Genomic DNA, 23,259 nt, shown 5'->3' with positions numbered 1-23,259 from the left:
CAAGTGTCTGTAGGTGTTTGGTTTATTTCTGGGTCTTTGGTTCTGCTCCATTGAGCAACCTGTCTGTTTCTATGCCAATGCCATGCAGTTTTTATCATTATTGCTCTCTAGTACAGCTTGAAATCCAGATGTTATTTTATTGTACAGGATTGTTTTAGCTATCCTGGGTTTTTTTGTTTTTCCATATGAAGTTGAAAATTGTTCTTACAAAGTCTGTGAAGAATCGTGTTGGAATTTTTGTAGGAATTGTATTGAATCTGTAGATTGCTTTTGGTCACAGTGGCTATTTTTACTATGTTAACCCTAACAATCCATGAGCATGGAACAGCTTTTCATTTTCGGATATCTTCTTCAGTATCTTACTTCAGAGACTTGGAGTTTTTGCCGTACATGTCTTTCACATGCTTGGTTAGTTACACCGATATATTTTATATTATTTGTGGCTATTGTGAAGGGGGTTGTTTCCCTAATTTCATTCTTAGCCGGATTATTATTTATACAAAGCAGGTCTAGTATTTTTAGTAGTAGTAGTGGCAGTGGCAGTGGCAGTGGCAGTGGCAGTAGTAGTAGTGGTAGTAGTAGTGGTGGTAGTAGTAGTAGTAGTATTTAAATCACAATATTAATATTTAAGCTTTAGTAAAGTTTCTTTTACCAATGTGGGTGCCCTTGTATTTTGGGTATATATGTCCAGAATTATATTCAAGATTGTTATCTTGGTGTATTTTTCCTTTGATGAGTATAAAGTGTTCTTTTCCATCTCTTTTGACTAATTTTGGCTGAAAATCTATTTTATTAGACATTAGAATGGCTACTCCAGCTTGTTTCTTGGGTCTGTTTGCTTTAAAAATGTTTTTCTAGTTAGTTATTTTGAGGTAATTTTATCTTTTGCTTAGGTATGTTTCTTGTATGCAGCAGAACGTTGGATCCTGTTTTTACATCCATTCTATTAGCCTGCATCTTTTTACTGGATAATTTAATCTATTGATATTGAGAGGTATTAATGACTAATAATTATTAATCTTTGTTATTTTAATGTTGGTGGTAGTAGAATATGAGAGAGAGAGAGAGAGAGAGAGAGAGAGAGAGAGAGAGAGAGGGAGAGGGAGAGGGAGAGGGAGAGAGAGAGAGATTCCCTTCTTTGGGTTGTGTGCAATGATTTATCTTCTGTGTTCTCTTGGATGTAGTTAGCTACTTTTGATTACAGTGATTCTTCTAGAATCTTTGTAGGGTTGGGTTTATGGATAGATATTGTCTAAATTTGGATTTGTCATAGGCTATCTTATTTTATCCATCTTGATGATTAAACATTTTGCTGGGTTTAGTAGTCTGGGCTGACATCTGTGGTCTTTTTGGATCTTCAAGATACCTGCCCTAGCACTTCTGGCTTTTAGAGTCTCTGTTGAAAAGTTGGCTGCCTTTATATGTTATTTAACCTTTTCCCCTTGCAGCTTTTAATATTATTTCTTTGTTCTCTACTTTTAGTGTTCTAGTCGTTATGTGGCAAGAGGATATTCTTTTATGGCCCAATCTATTTGATGTTCCATAAGCTTATTGTCTGTGTATAGGTATCTCTTTCTTTAGGTTGAAGAACTTTTCTTCTATGATTTTGTTGAATATATTTTCTGGGCCTTGGTGGTTAGTCTTATTCTTCTATTCCTATTATTTTTAGGTTTGATCTTCTCATAGTATCCCAGATTTCTTAGATATTTTATGTCAGGAATTTTTTAGATTTAACATTTTCTTTGACTAATGTATATATTGTTTCAATTGTATCTTCTACACCTGAGATTCTCTCTTCCATCTCTTGTACTCTGTTGGTAATGCTTGTGAGTTTCCATCTTGTTCTCTTCCCTTGGCTTTCCATCTCCAGGATTCCATCCGATTGTGTTTTCATTATTGCTTCTATTTCCATTTTCAGATCTTGAACAGTTTTATTCACTTCCTTCGCTTTTTAAATTTTACTTTGGCATATTTCTTTAAGGAATTTACTCATTCTGTCTTTTAAATGCCTCTATCATCTTTATAAGATTGACTTTAAGGTCATCTTCTTAAGCATTGACTCTGTTAGGATATCCAGGGTTTTCTATGGAAGGATAGCTGGGCTCTGGTGGTACCATATTGCCCTGATTCTTGTTGGTTGTGTTCTTATTCTGGTCTTTAGCCATCTGGTTTTCCCAGGTATTGGTTGGATGATCCTGATGTTGACAGGACTCTTCCTGGAAGCAGGCAGAATCTTGGACTTGACAATGGAGCTCAGGAAACAATACTCTGCTCATCTCTGCTGGTTGTGTTCCAGGTGGAACTGAATGTTCCTGGGGTCTCGAAGGCTTCCTTAGGACAAGAGGCAGAGCTGTGGGCCTGGCAACGGAGCTTATAGGACAGGGTGAAGCTCACTTCTGCTTGATATACCCCAGGTGAACCTGGAAAACAGGGGCTAGGCAAGATGTAGTCTAACCTGGCTCTTCCTAGGACCCCTTCAGGCCTGGATGTTCCTGGTGCCTGGCAGGCCTCCTTGGAAGGGAAGGGAATGGAATTTGAATGCTGTTGTTCCTTATAGATTTTCCCCCCAGAAATTCAATTCTACAAAATCATAGATTTAAACATTCCTGGCAGTTCTTTTTAATGGGTTTGATTTATTCTGAATTATATGAAACCCAGGCATTTTTTCACTTGCCTTTTAAAAGCTGAGTGCCTTCAACTGGTCAAAGTACAGAGAATCAGTGTCTATCAGGCACAAAAATGGGATACCTATATCATGTGCTATTCAAGACTCATGGAGTATTTATTATACACATGCAGACTGAAAGACTCTAAAGAACAGAGGCTAAGGAGGGTTAAAGCAAAAACATGTCTTCTGGACATGACTGGACCATTGTACTGAGATTGCAGTAACTGTGGCTACCTGTGCAACATCTGAAAAAAAAAATATCAAGCCAGTCAACATTCCAGCATGGAGCGGGTAAAAAAGTATACGAGCTCCTAGCTCAAGAACTAATTGACAGTTGATGTGGAGGAGAAGAATGTAAAGAGGAAGAATTAGTTTTCTTTAGGGACGTGCCCATGCTCCAGTGGATGTGCATTCATATATGGACAGCAATAATTAGACTCAGTAGATGTTTGGTTTGTTTGTTTTAGGACATGAAGCTGAAAGTTAGAGGGAAGCATGTTGGAGGTTCTGGGAGAAGTTACAAAGCAGAGTGTATCTGAACATGGTAGGACTACAGTGCATACATGTAAGAAATTCTCAAAGAATAAGTCATGCTTAAAGAGGAATATTTTAATATGCCCTGGACTCTTGAAACCACATAAATTGAAACCATATATGGTATTATCCTGATCTGTACAGTGAATATTCACCTTATTTCACACTCTGTGTAAGAGAAGATAGTATAAATCTTTTAAGAGGAATATAGCATGCTGGACCTCAAAAACCTTTACCTGGCAGTCTTTATGCTAGGCAAAGACCTGAGACTGATGCCTAAGTAAGTGGTCTTACCTGGTGACATGGCTTATACTAGATCCCTGGTCTTGGGAACTTTGAATAATGCTCATGAGAAAAATGTTCTCATTTTTAAAAAAAAATATGCTTTATATTCTAGCTAAATTTAATTGTCAACTTGACACTCATCTAACAAGCATTACCTAGATCACATTGGCTTATGCACATGCCTATAAGGGATTGTCTTAATCATTAATTGATACAAGAGTACCCAGCACCCTTCCTAAACAGGGAACATTATTGGCTTTATGAGAAACCCAACTAAGAGAAAACCTGTAAGCAAGACAGCAAGCAGAATTCCTCCACAGTTCTGAACTCCAGGCTCCTGCCTTAAGTTCCTGCCCTGACTTTTCTCAGTGATAGATCATGACCTGGAAGTATGAGTCAAATAAACACCTCCCTCCCCAGGTTGATTTTGGTCACGGTGTTGTCACAAGAACAGCAGAGAAACAAAGACACCCTGCTGTAGAGTATCTTATTGCTTCTGTTTGCTGAGAAACTTGACTAATCATGTGTACGCTGAGTGTTTCGGGACCTCTGTTAGTCCCCTCCTCTTTATCCTTCACTTCTTTCTGTCCCAGCTCCATACTCCCCACCAGAACTATTCTACTCTGTGTTCCACATCATCTGATAGAGGGCCCTGTGCCTGGATGACATCAACATGGAAAAGAGGTAGAACAGGTGGAGGGAAAGGGTGCTAATATTGTCACAAGGCTAACCATTCACTGGAGTACACAGGGCACTGGAGAGGAGCTCTGTGGCTGCTCACCCTTGTCTAGTACAGGATGGTCTTAAATGTTACAGAATGCAGTCATCAAGCCTTTCCTGATATCATGTACTATGCTATATATGCTATATAATAAAATATAACATAACATAATATAGTAATCTTGTAACATTGAAAATGAGATTTTTCATTCATTTGAATCTGACATTTAAAGGATAATGTGACTTACTCAAGCCTACATCGAAAAGTTGACTCATTATACAAAATCTGTACAGTCTATGTTCTCTAATAACCCAGGCATCCTTATTAGGCAGTGTGTATATGTGAAGGGGACTTGAGTTCTTACCTCATATTTCTGGATTACATCTGACTTCATATTTGCAGTTTCAAAACAACTCACTTTTTCCTAAAGACACCATTCAGTGAAACTCCCCTTGTTCAGAAAGAATATGACATCATCAGTTTGGGACACAGCTGTTCAACAGAAGCAACTGAGGTCGAGGACTGGAGGGTAAACACAGTGACACACTTACTACACAGGTACAAGGCTCAGTCTCCTCCTGAGCGTCTACATAAAGAGCAGAGTATGGTAATGTGATTGTAACCCCAGTGCTGGGAAGGCAAAAACACAAGGATCCCTGGGACTCTCTGACCAGCCAGCCACGCCTACTAGGTGAGTCCCAGGCTCAGTAAGAGGACCTATCTCAAAACAAAGGTGGGTGGCATCTAAAGAAAAACTAAATCTAAAATTGACCTTTGCTTTCTACATATGCATGTTTATACACATACAAATGTACATAAACACACACATACATACATACATATTCATGTGCATACACACAAATGCACACGTACATTCATGCACACTCAAACACATACACACACAGAAAGCTCCTGAAACAACATGATATAGCAATGCTTCTTAGTTGATAGTCAAAGGACTTGAAATAAAAAATTTTTAAATTTCCAGAACTTAGACTGAAAATATAAAAGAAAACTCAGCCAAGATCAACACAGGAGAACCATCAGCAAACAGGGGTTTCTACTCCAAAGACTACAAGAAACCATTTTAAGAAATAACAGGACAATAAAATAGCTGAAGAGTCAGAAGGACCTTCTTAGGCTTGGGAAATGATCGGAGTCCAAAATGTAATCAAGGTCAAAACCCCAACACCCTGAAGACAAGAGCAGCAGAGACTTGGGGTAGGAAGGAAAAAGCCCCAAAACAGAGAGAATCAACTAGATAGTGTGTAGATGGAAATGTGACAGATTTCTCATTAGCATTGTTTGATGATAAAAAGACATCATATCTTTGATATGTCGTGAGAAGTTTATTTTTAACATAGAATTTTCACCCATTCACCCAAAATTGCACAAATTGTGCAATCAGTAAAATGAAGAAGAAAAACAAAAACAAAAACAAAAACCCTCAATTACAGAAGAGGAAGCAAACAAAAGCAAGAAACCTGCGAAGGAGATTCTAGAAACAGTGAAGTCTGATCAGTTCCTGGATAGTCAATCCACAGGAAGAAAGGTATCTTGTCTGAAGACAGAGGTCGAGAGGTAAAATGTGTATCTACCTGATTGAAAACACACAGAATCATAAGACTGAAAACATACCTCTGCCTTCCTCTGAAAGGGAGGGAGGGGTGGAGAAAAGGAAAATGTATGTTGTACTAAAAAAAAAAAAAAAAACAAAGGTTGCTGGGATTACAGAGTCCTGTGAAATGTTGGTAGCAGGTGAGGTTGTCTAGGAACCACTAAACAGCAACAAGTATCAGCTCTCAGCTGGGTGAGTGTCTTAGCTTGAGTCACAGATGAGAGCTGCTCCAGACAAGCCTTCTAGACAGCATGGTGGGGCCCTGGGACTAGCTGCTCAGAGTACGTGTCCCAATCATCAAGACGTTTTGTTCTTCTCCTATATAATATAGATTAGTGTTGTGACAGAAATTAAAAAGAGCAAACTGAATAAAGAGGCGTTCTCACAAAGAGAAACCCCGAGGCCCTGAGGTTATGCAATTCCACTCTGTTTAGGACTTGCCTCAGACACCCAAAAGTTCATGAACTGCCTCTAAATCCTTACTGTGCAGAGAGTCAGTATATTAAAGACGGGTGTTCACACCTACCACAATGCTCAGCAGACAGCTCTGGCAACTGTTTCTATGTGGCGCTTCTTGCTGCTGTCTGAAGAGTCAGATTTACAGAGGGTGCAGGAGGGAGGCATCTGGGGATGCCTGGGGGGAGGAGGGGAGGAAGTGAAGGATTTTGGCAGTGTCAGGCTTGCAGAAGAGGTCCAGAGCCGTGTATCAGGGACGGTTTCCTAGCTGGAGCTGTTCAGGGGGTTGCTGCACTGTGCCCTGGAAAATCACTAGAGCTAAGATAGTAAACTTCACCACAGTTTTCAAACTAGGAGGACTGAGAGTATGGCTCAGGAGTAGACTTGCCTGACATGCAAGAAGCCCTGGATTCAACTCTCCACACCGCCATATTAAAGCAAACAAACAAAGAAAAACATCAAAAACAACAGGAATGGTGGTCCCCGTACTGTAATACTAGGTGGTATCAGGGGCTCCAAAGACCAGAATAATCCTCAAATACATAGGGGTTTTGGGGGGTCGCTTAGGGCTCCATGAGACCTTGTCTCAGTACATAAATGGATGAATAAAGAAATGAGTCTATTCTCTCTGGTAGTTAAGAAGTGAACATTTGAGAAGATAATTTTTAAACTGTATACTGCTATACTTGGGTTCACTGACTGGATTGTCTGGATGTTCACTTACGAAATAAATGTGTTAAAATAAGAATGAATCAGAATTGCTTCTTTTTGTTGTGGATGCCGATGCCCTTGGTCAGTAAGTCTATCGGGAAAACTGCACTCACAGTAGCCTTTGACTGTGAAGGGCACAGACTGGACAGGTGGAGAGTGGCTTGGGGTCACAGTCACAAAGTCACGGTGTCTGGGATTATCATTCTTGTGCTTCGCTCGTATCAGTTGTACAGGACTGGTCCTTTGAGTCCAGACTTGAACAGCCAAGCTTGCTGAGACAAGGTCATTCTCTTGACACTAATCCCTCTGAGACTGTAGAGTCTTCCGTGGTATCTGTGCACAGTTATCACCCTTTCTCCTGCACCTTGGCTACCTGGGACTTGCTTGACAGAAACAGCCAAGAAGCCAAGCAGAGCCTCTGGGTCAGGGCCCAGCAGTTGCCCTGGAGGAAGCATGCCAGGTATGCAGAGCAACAGCTGCAGAGCTGTCCTGGGTGGGGGAGAATTCCTGCCCAGGATGAGGAGGCCACCCTGGCCCTGCAGGACACCAGAGTGACTCCAGGCTCCAGGGTGCAGCCCAGCTAAGGGCGTGGCCCTGTGACACAGCCAGCCGCCTCTGCAGAGGGCAGGTGTCAGGGAAGGGCAGGGCAGGGCAAGTATAGCCACAGCGGAAGCAACACTCAAAAGCCAGGTCTCCTACACAGAGAGCAACTGTGTGGGTCCTGGGGCTTGAGTGACTCACCAGGGTGCTCATACCACTGGAAGGTCTCAAGTCACTGCAGAGGGGTCCAAAAATATCTCCAGATTTCTTTTCCATTTTATTTATCACCACCACCACCACCAGCAGCAGCAGCAGCAGCGTTGGCTTTGGGTACAGGAAGGAGAGAATTATCAGTGAGGCCAATCCAGGATGAGTCTTCCCCTCCCTGTTACAACGTATATTTAAAGACAGGATGACACTTGCCTTACAAGAGGCAACGAATCACTACAAGTGCATTCACTTGGGATCTTTCTAACATAAGGATGTACTAGCATGACTTTTTTTTCTACTTAAACTATTCTATGACTTCGATGTACAAATAGCCTTTGCCTCTGCATTTTCTCTTTTCTTTTTCTTTTTTTTCACTCATCACTAATTTTTTTCATTTCTTATTGGTTACTTTATTTATTATTTTAAATGTCATCACCCTTCCCAGTTTCCCCTCCACAAATCTCCTATCCCCCTCCCCCTTCCCTTGCTGATGTGAGGAAGCTCCCCCATCTGCCCACCCACTACTGCTTCAGCGCCCTAGCATTCCCCTATAGTGGGGTATTGAGCCTCCACTGGACCAAGGGCCTCTCCTCCCATTGATGCCCTACAAGGCCATCCTCTGCTACATATGCAGCTAGAGCCATGGGTCCCTCCATGTATACTCTTTGGTTGGTGGTTCAGTCCCTGGGAGCTTGGAGGGAGGGGTCTGTTTGATTGATATTGTTGTTGCAAAGCCCTTCAGCTCCTTCAGTCCTTGCCCTAACTTCTCCCTTGGGGTACCCCCCCCCACCCTGTGCCTAGGCATTCTTGTGTTAAACCAACTAATTGCAAATCAATGCATTAACTGTCTGTGCTGACCTTGCAAGGCACAGTTTTCTGTTGTTACTTCTTAGCAGGATCTAGAGACATTTAAAGCATACAGGAGGGTTAGAAGCAAAGTCAATGTTATTTTCTAGGCATGAATAGAACTTCTGGGGCTTACAGTACACACTTGGGCTCTAGACCCAATCCCTCCAGAGCAATTTCTGGGCTGCTCAGCTCTCCTATTCCTTTCTATTCATTTTCATTTTTCTTCACTGTGAAATATTTTGTAACTTTGTGATTTTCCCCCCCTTTGGCTCCAGTATTTTTAGGAGCATGCCACTTAAAAATGGTTGGGGGTCGGTAGAAGGTTCACTGAGCCGGAGTTTGATTTACGGAACCTATATAAAGGTAGAGGGAAGGAACTAAATGTCCAGTATTGTCTGAACTCTGCAGGAGAGTATCTGCAGAGGGGGAGGTATAAGGAGAGAGAGGGAAGAAGAAGAATAAATTTTAAAAAAAATCATAAGTAAAAATAACCAGAAATATTCAGGAACCTCTCTGTCCTTGGACTTTAGTGGAATATAGCCGATGTTTAAAGAACATGTCCCCAAGGAGCTGAAGGGATCTGCAATCCTATAGGTGGAACAACAATATGAACTAACCAATACCGGCCCCCCCCTCCCCCCAGCTCCTGTCTCTAGCTGCATATGTATCAGAAGATGGCCTAGTCGGCCATCAGTGGAAAGAGAGGCCCATTGGTTGTGCAAACTTTACATGCCTCAGTACAGGGGAACGCAAGGGCCAAGAAGTGAGAGTGGGTGGGTGGGGGAGTGGGTGGGGGAGCGTGTGGGGGACTTTTGGGATAGCACTGGAAATGTAAATGAAATAAATACCCCCCCCAAAAAAGAATAAAACCATTGCAATAATACAAAAAAAAAAAAAAAACCATGTCCCATGTAGTCTAAAGGCTTCAGCATGCAGGGCAGGTAATTTTTACGGACTGTGTGATAGCATTCATGGGAATGCTTGAAAGAACCATATTTCATGTTTGTTGGATGGGAGGTTGCGGACAGGCCTAGTACACAAAGGTGGCTAAGCTTTGTCTTCTCAGTGGCTCTCTGTGTTCTGCTTCTATCCATTTCCAAAGGAAAAAAGTTGGTGAGTACAGCAGTAATTTTATTTGTCTAAGTCTTTTTCCTTTGTGCCTATTATCTGGGAACACACGCAGCACCAGTATCTTCTTGCTGGATTGGCCTCTGTCATCTACTTTGCATGTATCTTCTGTATAGCCAATAACAGTGTTCATTACTAAATGCCTGTGCCTTGTTCCCTGACTGACAGTAAAAAGAGAGAGAGAATTTAGCAGACTATGGAAAGTCCCCACAGCTATTGATAAGGTTGAGATCAACTCCTCCATCTCAATTGTTTTGGTTTATTCTAAGATTTCCTCCTTTATTTTTTAAGGCATTTTTTATTAGATATTTTCTTCATTTACATTTCAAATGCTATACCCAAAGCCCCTATACCCTCCCCCTGCCCTGCTCCCCAATTATTAAACAAAGTTGTTTGCTGTTTTAAAAACCTAGATTGGAATGTTTTAAAGTTTGCTTTTTATCTCCATAAATTGCTGATTAGTGATGGTGGTTTCCCGTTTAGTGATTCATCTACTATTTTAATTGTGTTCCCCCAACTCATCATAGCTTAATATATAATATAAGATTTTATGATGACATAATTTCATGTTTCTGTAAGTTTTTACCTCTGTTATACCTATATGACATGTACAACAAACCCCACAATGCATTGCATTTTCTTCCCACAATGCACTGCTTTTTCACAACTAGCTTCTCTGGACACTGATTCCATTCTGTTTTTACTTTGTTTAGCTAGTATTTCACTGTGTAATCCAGGCTGGTTTCAAACTTGAAATCCTCCCCTCTCTCTCCCATGTGTTGAAATTACAAGCCTGTTACCTCATTTCCTTTTTGTCTTTATTCTGTCTCCTTGGATGGCATGTGAGCTTTGAAGGGCAAAGCCTGGGACTTTCTCCCTTGGGTCTCACATCACCAGCTCATGGTATGTTCTACCCTCTGTGAGTGTCTGATGAAAGAACGAATGGGTGTTCTTGGTGGCCATCTTAGACTCATGTCCTGTATTTCTTCTATACAATTAGTGACCCCAGTATAACCACTGGTGTGTAACTGGGTTTCAGTGAGTGTATTTTGAGTCCAGGGTTGAAGACAAGCAGAGAGAATATTTGAACTCTGCTCTTCTTAATCTCTTTTGAATAGTAAATAAAGATGTGGAGGCTCAGGGAAGTAGAACAACAGATGTTCTGAGGTGATCCTGTTCCTCTTTTAGTCAGGTTCCTGGCTGGGACACTGACAAATTCCCCTTGAGTTTTTAAGTCCTTGAGTTTGAGTCCCTGGTGTAGGTCTTTCTCATATAGTGATAAGAACTCTTTACAGGACAGCCCCGGGAAGGAAATGAAAGGATTACTGATTTCCTGTCTGGGTTTGTAGCACTGATTCCGACCACAGCCATGCCCTGCTTTCCTCTCCCCTGCAAAACAGCCAAGGGTAAAGAACAGACAGCATGGAGACACACACATAGGGAGGGAGAGAGAGAAAGACGGAAAGACAGAGAGAGAGAGAGATAGAGAGAGAGAGAGAGAGAGAGAGAGAGAGAGAGAGAACAAGTGAGCAAGCACACATTCTTCAAGGATTATCATTATCATTCCACAGAGCAGGGAGCGAAGACTGGGGGTGACTTGCTGTGCCTGGGGAGACATTCCTGTGTTGCTGGGAAGAATTTTCTGTCTGTTTACTTTTGCCAGCAGAGTCCATATTCTTTCCACAGGATCTTACCATTTTCGGCCAAAATTTATAGGTTAGCTTTGTATAAACCACAGAAACCTTGGTATTGAATGACTCGTGGAGTATTAAAGTTGTAGGCTTATGATGTCACATTGTAGGCCTTCGTGTTCTAGCTTTGCCTTGTTTTAAAATGATTCTTTAATGTACCTTCAATATCTTCATCTGTAATAAGATTTTACATACATACACACACATATTATATATACACACACAAAAGTAAATCCAAGATGTTTATTTAAAAAAGAATGATTTTATGTATGTGAAAGGCAACATAAAAGTCCTGTTGGAAGAAATGGTAGCTGAAATGGGGAGGGTGGACCAGCCATTCTAGAACCTGAAGCAGAATTTCTGAGTCACCCAAAATGTGGGAGGGAACAAACCCTGAAAGGGGGCAGTTGTTTATGGTAAATATCGGAAGACTACAAAACTAAAAGATTTGTGATGTTGTGAACTTTGTGAAGAAATCTACCTTCAGTCTATGGCTTTGGCCAAGTGCAGAACTGTCAGAAGCAATTAGCTCAAATTCTGGTGAAAGAGGACCATTGGCCTTGTTTATGAGTCTGGCCTGACTCTTCCTGTGGTCTCTGTTTCAGGGTTGGAGAGCCCCGGAGCAGCCTCACTGCATCTGCCTGTGCTGCCTCCGTTGGTGCTGGCTAAGATGGAATGCATTGAAATCCTTCCCCAACTGTGAATTCTGTTCATGTGAAGCTCTGCTAAGCATGGGTCTTATCCCAGAAGGGCATTTCTTTCAACAAGTGTAAGCTGCATATACTGGGAATGTTAGAACAAGATAACTAGGTTAGAAACAGGAAGGGAACAGGATTAAAAATCAAACAGCACATAGCACAGAGCAAGTCAAGCAGGAGGCTGACCTCTGCACTGAGTTCCAGGAGGGAAGCTGAGACACAAAGCTTCTTTCCTCTCAGGAGCTAGTGGGGATGTATGGAGAGTCTCCTCTGTTGCTATGGAGATGTTGTCACCTAAAGGGGCAAGTGGTCCTCCCAAACCATTCACTTGACCAGTGACAAAGCCCAACCAGAAGAAGCAGTGCTCTGTGAGTTTACTACCTTCAAGAAATCATATGAGTGCGGGTGGATCTGGCAAGTAGATCTTGGGAAAATCCCTGCAGCAAACATCGAATAAAAAAGTACATTGAGAGTCTCCATTACAGTTACATTTCATGTCTTCAAAGATTAAAAGTGAATTTCAGGATAATTTTCTGAATGATTTGTTCCTCCAGGTCCTTGGGTATCCTTTTTCAAGACCCCAACTCCTTGTCTACAAACTATGTGATGTAGAATTGTTCGGAGATCCAGTTCCCATGCCAGAGAAGCCATCCTGAGCTTCAGTCAGCTACTCACACATTAGCTGGAAAGGCTATATAACTAGGAGAAATCCATTTATATGAAATGAGTCAACAGTACTCCACAGTTGAGAACACACAAAATGCACACATACACACAGATACAAACACATGCAATACACATGTACACACACGTACATACATTCACACATGCACACACATGCATAAAAACAAATACACACATGTGCCCTCACACAAATACATACACAGACTCACACATGAACACAAACACACACACACACACATGCATGCATATACACAAATACATGCACACATTCACACGTACATGGACACACATGCAGGACATTTTCCCTTTTACTTTGCATGCATTTATTTGGTTATAGAAAACAAAGCACTCTACTGAGATGCTAAAAGGAAAAGCCTCATTTTCAGGAAGCCTAGGGTGACCAAAAAGCAAAGAAAACATATAATATGCTTGTTACTGCTTACACGTTTAACTGGGAGCAGTCACGTCCCCATGCTTCCCACATGCACACATTCAAGAAAATGTCAGTAATTAGTGGAAAATTCAACATAATGAATCCATGTCAAAGCAAGCTTTTAAATACAGCTTTTACACGGGTTACAAATTCCAACTTGACAATCAGAGCTGTACAGTTTTTGTTTTGTTTGAGTTGTTGGGGAGGGTGGCCTTTGATATTTGAGTCCTGCCAGTGTACCCAAGCTCCACATAGGTATTCTGGCATTTTTCAACTAGGTTTTAGTCTTCACAGTGAGAAAGGGTTAATCTTACAGTTCACTGTAAACAGCCACATCCTGGGAGATGAATGCTCCGAACCTGTACTGGGGCAGTTGGTAGATCACAGTCTCAAAGTCCCCTCCTCAGGTTAATCCAGGGACACGTTTTCAGTTTGGGCAACTAATGATGTGGACCGGTCTCTAAACACCAAAAGCATTCTAGGTCGCTGATAGCTGCTGAGTGACAGAGCTTGCTGTGCTCAGGAAACCCAAGAGGCAAGATGGACTCCCCTGGTCCCTTAGGTTAAAAAAACATTCAAAATTAAAATATGAGAGTTATTGATTTGCTTGTGGAAATAAATTGCACTTTTCATGTTGGAATATCTTTTAAAAGCAGCTATGTTTGTGCAACTGAGGCTGAGTATGCAGAGCAGGTCAGGAGCCCATTTGAAATCAGGAGGTTCCCTGTGGGGAGAAATCAATGCTTTCCTGAGAGAAAGGTGAGAATTACACGGCTCAGATGAGCTTGGCTTGGCACAGACATGCGTTCTACGGCGGCTCTAGCCCAGGTGAGTGAACCTAAGGATTAACTTGTCTAGTTTTAGCTAAACCAAGCTCAATGGAAGATTAAGTGGCTTAGAACATTTCCTGCAAAGAAATAGAAAATTTGGATAATAGAAAAAAGCCAGAATAAGGTAATACGTTATTGTCAGCCACATTAAAACAAGAACAAAATGAATACAAAATTCAGACTTGTGGTGCAGACCTGTTAACTCAGCATCCCAGAACTGAGGGCAGAAGAAGTTCTGTGAGTTTGACCTCAGCCTAGGCTACACAATAAATTCAAGGTCCACTTGTGTTATACAATAAGATCCTATCCCTCCAAGCCAAAAGCATAAAGAAAAAATAAAGAAAGAAGGTAATAGGCACTAGAAAAATCAATATACATGTCCTTTAGATAATGTTTAGGAAAAAATGTAAGCGTGAAATTGGTAACTAAGTAGCTGTCAAGAGGAAAGGGATTGCAGTGAGCTGCAGTGAAGTGTGACTACCTCGGGTGTCAGCCTACAGAGTTTCCTAGTCTCAATTTCAGTGATCAGCCAAGAAAGACATAGCTACTTTAGGTACTATTAAACTTCCCAGTATTAGGAATTCCTACCTATGTTCTAAGTACGTAGACGTACACCCACAGATGTGTGCCATTATTACCCCTCATCAATGAGATACTTCTTTCTGTAGCAGTCAGGGAATATTACAGAAAGTCATAATGGCTCAAAGTGTAGAGAACTAGGGACCATGTGTTGCCCAGCCTCACCTGAGACACCTGCAACACAGCACCTTACTTAAGGCTTAGAGAACATGGCAGAAGAGGGAGCAAAAAGTTTGCAAGAACCAAAATCAGAACATCTACCAGGACAATGTGTCTTTTATCTCTGGCAGGGAGCGATGAAATCTCAACAGTGTGGTCACTTAAGGAAGACCTCCACAAGCACACCAGAGCATGCATACACACATGCATACACACATGCAAACACACATGCATACACACATGCATACACACATGCATGCACACATGCATACACACATGCAAACACACAAACTTATACACACATGGAGCTGGGGAGGTTGAGAAATATTGCAAGGTAATGAAAACTATTTTGATGTATATTAAGATAGAGGGATGGTTCCTGAAAATCCTTTTTAATGAAGCTTGCTGGATTCCATAGGAAAATGATATAAATGATAGGCCCATCTAAAAATAAATGTTGTGGACTTCACTGACATAAAGAAGGGTGTGCAGACTCCACAGGGCTTCTTCAGCTAACGTATGTGCTTCACAGCACATGCTCAGACACTCACCACTGCCTGAGCCTTTAATAAGGAGGATGTTTGAGCAGTGAGTGGAATCAACTGTAGCTACAGAAAACATTCCTAGAGTGGCACCATTAATAAAAACTGAAAGTATTCCTGAGGAAGCTGAGGCAGAAGGATGATGGCAAAGACAATCTGGACTACAGAAAGTGTTCCAAGCTAGTCTAGGCTGCATAGCAAGAAGTTCTCTCATAAACAAACAAATAAATGGACGTAAGGTTTGTTCTCATCTGGTTTCAAAATGTAAAAAGATGTAAATCTACAACCTGATCCACTTTAACAAACAGGTGACTAAGCATTTGCAAGTTCTTGGATGTGATGTCTTGCTAAGAGGATGAAAGGACAAGGGCATGGGGTAGGGGGTGGCATTTGGTGACATGACCAACAGTGTTTAGCATCCAAACAGCTGAGGAGCAAAGATAGAGAAGATAGAACCACAGTGGCCTTTGGAGTGCAAGCTGCGTGGGTACCACTTGCAGACATCTTAGGCATAGCTGAAGCAGGGTGAGACACCTCAGGAAAAGACCCTTTGTCAATTTTCAATAAATGGCTTCACTGAAAGCCAACTCAACATGAAGAAGCTAGTCCACTAAATTGTGTATAAGGTAAAGCTTCTGTTTGCACACATCCATGTCCCTTTCTCCTGTAAAGCTTTCATTTGCAGGTATCTGGGATCCTATCATCTGTAAAACTTTTATACATATCCATGGCCCCATCTAATGTAAAGCTAGCTTTGCACACATTTGTGGCCCTGTCTTCTGGATTCCTCATGAAACTGTTTCTTTTCCTCTTGCCAAATTATGTCAGATAAAAATGTAAGCATAGCAGAAATCACAGGGCCAGGCAAGTGGGGTGGGCAATCCAGGGATTTGAGGAGAAATGTGTGCTCTATTTAAGACTCTGCCAGCACTCTGCTTTTGCTGGTATTGTCCCCTGGGTCCCTTCCTCCAGGGACTACTCTCATTACCGAGTTTCCAGTTCCTGGTGCCACCCTGGGGCTAGTAATTCCATACTTGTTTCTCCAATAAGCTTCTCATTGTGAGCACACAATATTTAACTGAGAAATAGGGTAGGGTCTCAAAAGTGTCTGGTGACATTGAAAAGGAGGTCTCATTCTTGTCTTAGAATCTCTCTCTCTCTCTCTCTCTCTCTCTCTCTCTCTCTCTCTCTCTCAAGCCTATGTTACTTATATTTTAACAGGAGTGTTTACATGTTTATAGATACTTGAAAGTAAATGTGAATGAGTAGAAAAGCTCTTTGATCCCTGTGATCTGTCACACACTTAGGAACCATGGCTCTTATACACATCAAACATGTTATTCCTTTATAAAATGATCAGAGGAATACCTCTCTTGGCATTCATAAAACAAATTTAAAAAAGCAGACAGCTTCCATTGGTCTTCTAGATCCTTCCTTCTACAGTGTGTTACAGGAGTATCTATTTTGTTTTTGAAGTGTACAGACTCTATATCACATATAGCTCAAACTCTACTAGGAATTTAATGCAGGCAATTAGAATTTTTTCCTTTATTGCTTCTCTAACTGGAAGGAAGGTTAATTTCGTCACTCATCCTTCCAGATGAGCCCACATTAGGTCCCTGGAAACCATTACTGCTGTGATCAGAAGCCTTTCTAGGAGATTCTCTGAAATACTTTCTGAGAATCAATCTCTCTCTCTCTCTCTCTCTCTCTCTCTCTCTCTCTCTCTCTCTCTCTCTCTCTCTCTCTCTCTCTCTCTCTCTCTCTCTCTCTCTCTCTCTCTCTCTCTCTCTCTCTCTCTCTCTCTCTCTCTCTCTCTCTCTCTCTCTCTCTCTCTCTCTCTCTCTCTCTCTCTCTCTCTCTCTCTCTCTCTCTCTCTCTCTCTCTCTCTCTCTCTCTCTCTCTCTCTCTCTCTCTCTCTCATATATATATATATATATATATATATATATATAGAGAGAGAGAGAGAGAGAGAGAGAGAGAGATATGTGATAGATTGATAGGTATTAGATAGATAGACAGACAGATTGATTGATTGACAGATGGGTGGATAGATGATAGATTGGGGTGTGTGTGTGTGTGTGTGTGTGTGTGTGTGTGTGTGTGTGTGTGTTTCATAGCTGTGGACAGAGGAGGTAGCAAATTGTAGCATATAGCATATATATGGGCTTCAAAGTGAATCCCTTCTCATCTTTATATGTTTAGCTTAATGACTATGAAATCTATGAACTTCAGTTCCCAGGCTTTGGAATGGGGAGAATACCAGTGTCTGTAATCCAGAACAAGACACACGTGAAACAAACGAAGAACCAAGTGCTCTGAATGCAGAACTGGAAACTACAGGATAAATGATCAACACATCAACTCAGCACAGAATGAAGGCCACAAACAAAACCAAAACACACATTTATAAACCTGAAGTCCAACTGTGTAGGCTGGTTCCATGGAATAATAAATCCAGATTGGGTCTTGAGGCAGACTGGGGCTTACTCAACCAACCTTAGTAACCATACAAAATAATGGAAATGGATGCAAGAAATAATAAAAGAAGGTGATATTCAGGCCACCCAATCTGCTATATGTTGTATGCTAAATTGACAAGCACAGACACTGAGCTAAAATAAGCTGCCTGCTCTAAGCAATCTCTCAGCACACATGAATTTCCCTTCTAAAGCCACCCTGATATCTGGTGTGTTTACCTTTCTTGCTTAATCATGTCTTTGATTTAACAGATATCATTGTGTACATCATGTGCTTGTCTAGACTCTGTTCTATGTGCTGGGGACAAAGTATTACGTGGACACCAACTAATTCATCCTTTCTGCACACTGCCATGACTCACTTACATTCAACAAGTTCTTCCTGTCGGGTATGGTACCTCTTTTGGAACCAAATGGAATAGGTATAGATGCAATGAGCATACACCAATTTGAATAACCTACTTGACAATTAGTAGAAAGCAACCATGGACAACATTCTATTTGATTCTCTCCTAAGCACTATCCATAAGATTTTTCTCCCTATTCCCGAGCGAAGACTATGAGAATCAAAAAGGCCTGTGAACTTTCCAGCAGCCCGTGTTTACAGATCCACAAGAGTAGTCTTCTAGGATCCTGTATAACTGAGTCTGTGTGCCTTGCTGGCTGGAAAGAGGTGAAGGGCAGTACGCCAGCCAAACATAGCACCCCAAGGATTGACTGAGGCTTTTGTGGGTGTTCTTCCTTAGTACAGAGTCCATAAGCCTTTTCCTCCAGGCCTCAGTCCAGGTAAAATAAAATCTATTCAGTATAGGAATGTCTCCCTAACGAGAAAGGACTTTTGGAAAATAGGAAGTCAATACTGACATCAGAGGTCCAGCGACATGAAAATGAAAGGTCCCCTTGAGTGGCAGAGCCACAGTAAACAGCTACTGGTGTACAAGTCTCATACATCCAGCTACAGCTTTCTCTTTGTGTCCTCAGTAGCATTGACCTGAGCCTTTGTTTTCCTAGGAGCCATCAAATGGAGAAGTCAAAGCTTTGGAAGATATTTGAGTCCACACAATTGTTTCTGGATACTTATAAAAAGAAATATGATTGCCTGTTTGGGAGGAAGATGGCTCCCTACAGTATGTAAGGACATTGCCACTAAGTCCAATGACCCTGGTTAGAGCACCAGAACTCACTTGGTGAAAGGAGAAAACTGACACCTAAAAGTTGCCCTTTGACCTGTACAGGTGTTATAAACCAAAATGGGTATAGAAAAAAAAAAAGTGATGCCTTAATTCTGCAACAGTAAGCTGAAGGCAGAGTTCTCCCTGAGCTTGGGAAACTGACAGAAGCAGTATGTAGGGGTTTAAAATTGTAACACCTTATAGGGTGATTTAAAAAAAAATGTAGAAACTGAAGTCGGAATCAACATGAACACATTAAAGACAGCTTTCCCTCTGAAAACAAGAGCCCAGAGGAGCCATAACATTGTAGCAAGGGTAGACCAAAAATAAGCTCACTGCCCTCACCATCTCATGTCTCAGCAGGAAGTTCTCAGAGCTGAGAGAAGTGAGGGGAGATGGAAGCAGCGGTGGGAATTTATAATCTGAAAATCTCCAGTTGTGAAGGTCACTTACAGTGAGGCTGATGCTGCACTGCCTGGGGAAACACACACACAGTCCTGGTTGCTCTGAAGGGCGATTGCCTTCAGCACCCACCCAGAGAAAGGAAGAACCCACGGTGAGAGAAGGATGATGAGCACCATCAGAGAAAATGATAACTGCAGAGAAGCAGCAAAGCAACAGGAAGAGGTGGCTCCATCGAGGGCCCAGCTACAGAATAATCCCAGAAACGTCTTCCACAGTGACCCTTCTTATGACACATAAAGTCATGGCAGGCTTGAAGTGATCTCAGAAAGAAAATTCTGTCCAAAATAAGGATCAGTGTGAGTGAAAAGAAAACCAGGAAGTCTCCTGAAACGGAAAAGTACAATGCAGAGAATTCCCAATTCAGTGACTACTTGACTGTATGGAAATAGCTGAAGAAAAGATCTGTGAATGAGCGGTTATCAGGTAGAAGAATGCGAATTGATCCATTCCTATCTCCTTGTACTAAGGTCAAATCTAAGTGGATCAAGGAACTCCACATAAAACCAGAGACACTGAAACTTATAGAGAAGAAAGTGGGGAAAAGCCTCGAAGATATGGGAACAGGGGAAAAATTCCTAAACAGAACAGCAATGGCTTGTGCTGTAAGATCGAGAATCGACAAATGGGACCTCATAAAATTGCAAAGCTTCTGTAAGGCAAAAGACACTGTCAATAAGACAAAAAGGCCACCAACATATTGGGAAAGTATCTTTACCTATCCTAAATCAGATAGGGGACTAATATCCAATATATATGAAGAACTCAAGAAGGTGGACTCCAGAAATTCAAATAACCCCATTTAAAAATGGGGCTCAGAGCTAAACAAAGAATTCTCACCTGAGGAATACTGAATGGCTGAGAAGCACCTGAAAAAATGTTCAGCATTCTTAATCATTAGGGAAATGCAAATCAAAACAACCCTGAGATTCCACCTCACACCAGTCAGAATGGCTAAGATCAAAAACACAGGTGACAGTAGATGCTGGCGAGGATGTGGAGAAAGAGGAACACTCCTCCATTGTTGGTGGAATTGCAAGCTTGTACAACCACTCTGGAAATCAGTCTGGCGGTTCCTCAGAAAAACTGAACATAGTACTACTGGAGGATCCAGCAATACCTGTCTTGGGCATATATCCAGAAGATGTTCCAACCGGTAAGAAGGACATATGCTCCACTATGTTCATAGCAGCCTTATTTATAATATCCAGAAGCTGGAAAGAACCCAGATGCCCCTCAACAGAGTAATGGATACAGAAAATGTGGTACATTTACACAATGGAGTACGACTCAGCTATTAAAAAGAATGAATTTATGAAATTCCTGGGAAAATTGATGGACCTGGAAGGTATCATCCTTAGTGAGGTAACACAATCACAAAAGAACTCACATGATATGTTCTCACTGATAAGTGGTTATTAGCCCAGAAACTTAGAATACCCAAAATACAAGATACAACCTGCAAAACACATGAAATTCAAGAAGAACGAAAACGAAAGTATGGACACTTTGCTCCTTCTTAGAATTGGGAACAAAACACCCATGGAAGGAGTTACAGAGACAAAGATTGGAGCTGAGATGAAAGGATGGACCATCTAGAGACTGCCATATCCAGGGATCTATCCCATAATCAGCCCCGAAACGCTGACACCATTGCACACACTAGCAAGATGTTGCTGAAAGGACCCTGATATAGCTGTCTCTTGTGAGGCTATGCTGGGACCTAGCAAACACATAAGTGGATGCTCACAGTCAGCTATTGGATGGATCACGGGGCCCCCAATGGAGGAGCTAGAGAAAGTACCCAAGGAGCTAAAGGGATCTGCAACCCTATAGGTGGAACAACAATATGAACTAACCAGTACCCCCCAGAGCTCATGTCTCTAGCTGCATATGTATCAGAAGATGACCTAGTCGGCCATCAGTGGAAAGAGAGGCCCATTGGTCTTGTAAACTTTATATGCCTCAGTACAGGGGAATGCCAGGGCCAAGAAGTGGGAGGGGGGAGGGGAGTAAGGGGGAGGTTTGGGGGACTTATGGGATAGCATTGGAAATGTAAATGAAGAAAATACCTTATTAATAAAAAAAGAAAAAAAAGAGTTCTGGTTTCTTTGTGTGGAAAAAAAAAAAAGATCTGTGAATGAGACAGAAAAAAAAAATCATACAAAATGCCCTACAGGAAACAAAGAGTTCACAAACAAACGTGGAGCTTAAGACAAAATTAAAAAGACTGTGAGAAACTTTATGCATGCATTTTTCTAAATTTTCAGAGAAAGTGGTTATAGAGACAGCATTTTTATTTGTATCTTATATGGTGACCAACAATTTCCTGAATCAGTGGAAAGAGAATAGGAATCTCTCAGCTCTGTAATGCCACAGACAGAGTAAAACCACAGATGCTGCTCAGCCTAACAATGAGGGTTCATCCTAGAAAAATGCATCATAACTGAAAGTTTAAGTTCAAACACAGGCCATCATTCTAAACCTACTGACCCTCCTAGTTAACCTTGCCCTTCCCTAAATACTCACAGGACACTTACCCATAGCCAAGCAAAGTCACAACGTGGACTGTGATGGCTACTGCACGTAAAATGTTTCTATCCCACTCAGGACACAGATAAGCATTGGGCAGGCATGATGGGAAAGACAATGTGCCCTAGTTGATGTCCACAATGTGGCATGCACTGTGCAGCTAGCAGGAAGCCTCTGCCCACTGCTGGTACTCAGCATCTCAGAAGTAACGGCACATTCAAATACATAAGCCTATGGGTGCCATTTTTTTAAATTTGTTTGTCTGTTTGTTTGTTGACTTTACATCCCAATTGAAGTCCCCCCTCTCTCCTCTTTTCTCAGTCCCACCCTCCTTTTCCCACTCCCCCTTCCCCTTCTTCTCAGAGAAGAGAAGCACCCCTGCCCCAGCTTTGGCACATCAAGTCTCATCAGGACTATGTGCATCCTCTCCCACTGAGGCCAGACCAGGCAGCCCAGCTGGAGGAAAAGGATACAAAGGCAGGCAACAGAGTCCTAGTCAGAGACAGTCATGCTCCAAGGAAACAAAATAGGCATAGGAAGTAGATGGGTGCCCTTCTGATTCAAACCTCCACCTTGGGAGCCCTGTTGCCCCTAGGGTAGACACAGAGGACACAGCTTCCTGTCTCTCTGCTATAAAGCATATGTGGGTAAATAGGTACATATTTTCCAGTCATGACTGGGCCATACACATGCACAATACTTCTTGAGGCTAGAAGTTAGATCTAATTTCTATTCTTCACTCAAAGAGATAAGCAAATGTTTAATGGCACCCAACCATTTCTAGATACAGTTAGGTCTTCAAGGTAAAATAAAGAACAATATAGATAGCTCCCATCTTTATAAGGGACATATCGAAGCACAGAAATCTATCCTCATAACTCACTTATGGAAGGGGAATTCCCACTCAGCCAACACTGGCTTGTTTTTGCCCACACTAGCATATGAATAATTAGTTGAAATCATCCAGTTGTGACCCTTGGGATAGGACCAGAGGGCTGGGTTACATTCAAGACATATACCAAATATTTGAGGTCATTTTTAGCAAATGGGCAAAATGACTCTCAGGAGACATCAGGCTTCTGTGTCTAACCTCGAAGATTCTTCACAGAGAGCGGAAATGGATATCTGCGATTAGAAAAAGTCATCCCTGCAAAGTAGACAAGAGTGTGGCTGGGGTGTGACTCACTGACAGGACAAGTGGCAGGGCTTCCATTCCCCGAGAGAGGAAGTGACAGTGTGAAGACCCAAGTAGGCAAGGGTGTGGCAAGGGTGGGGTG

Source organism: Mus musculus, chromosome 12 (assembly GCF_000001635.26).
Source record: "Mus musculus strain C57BL/6J chromosome 12, GRCm38.p6 C57BL/6J".
In the NCBI taxonomy this organism is placed as follows: Eukaryota; Metazoa; Chordata; class Mammalia; order Rodentia; family Muridae; genus Mus; species Mus musculus.
The sequence above is the reverse complement of the archived record's forward strand: the minus strand, read 5'-3'. Positions refer to the sequence as shown.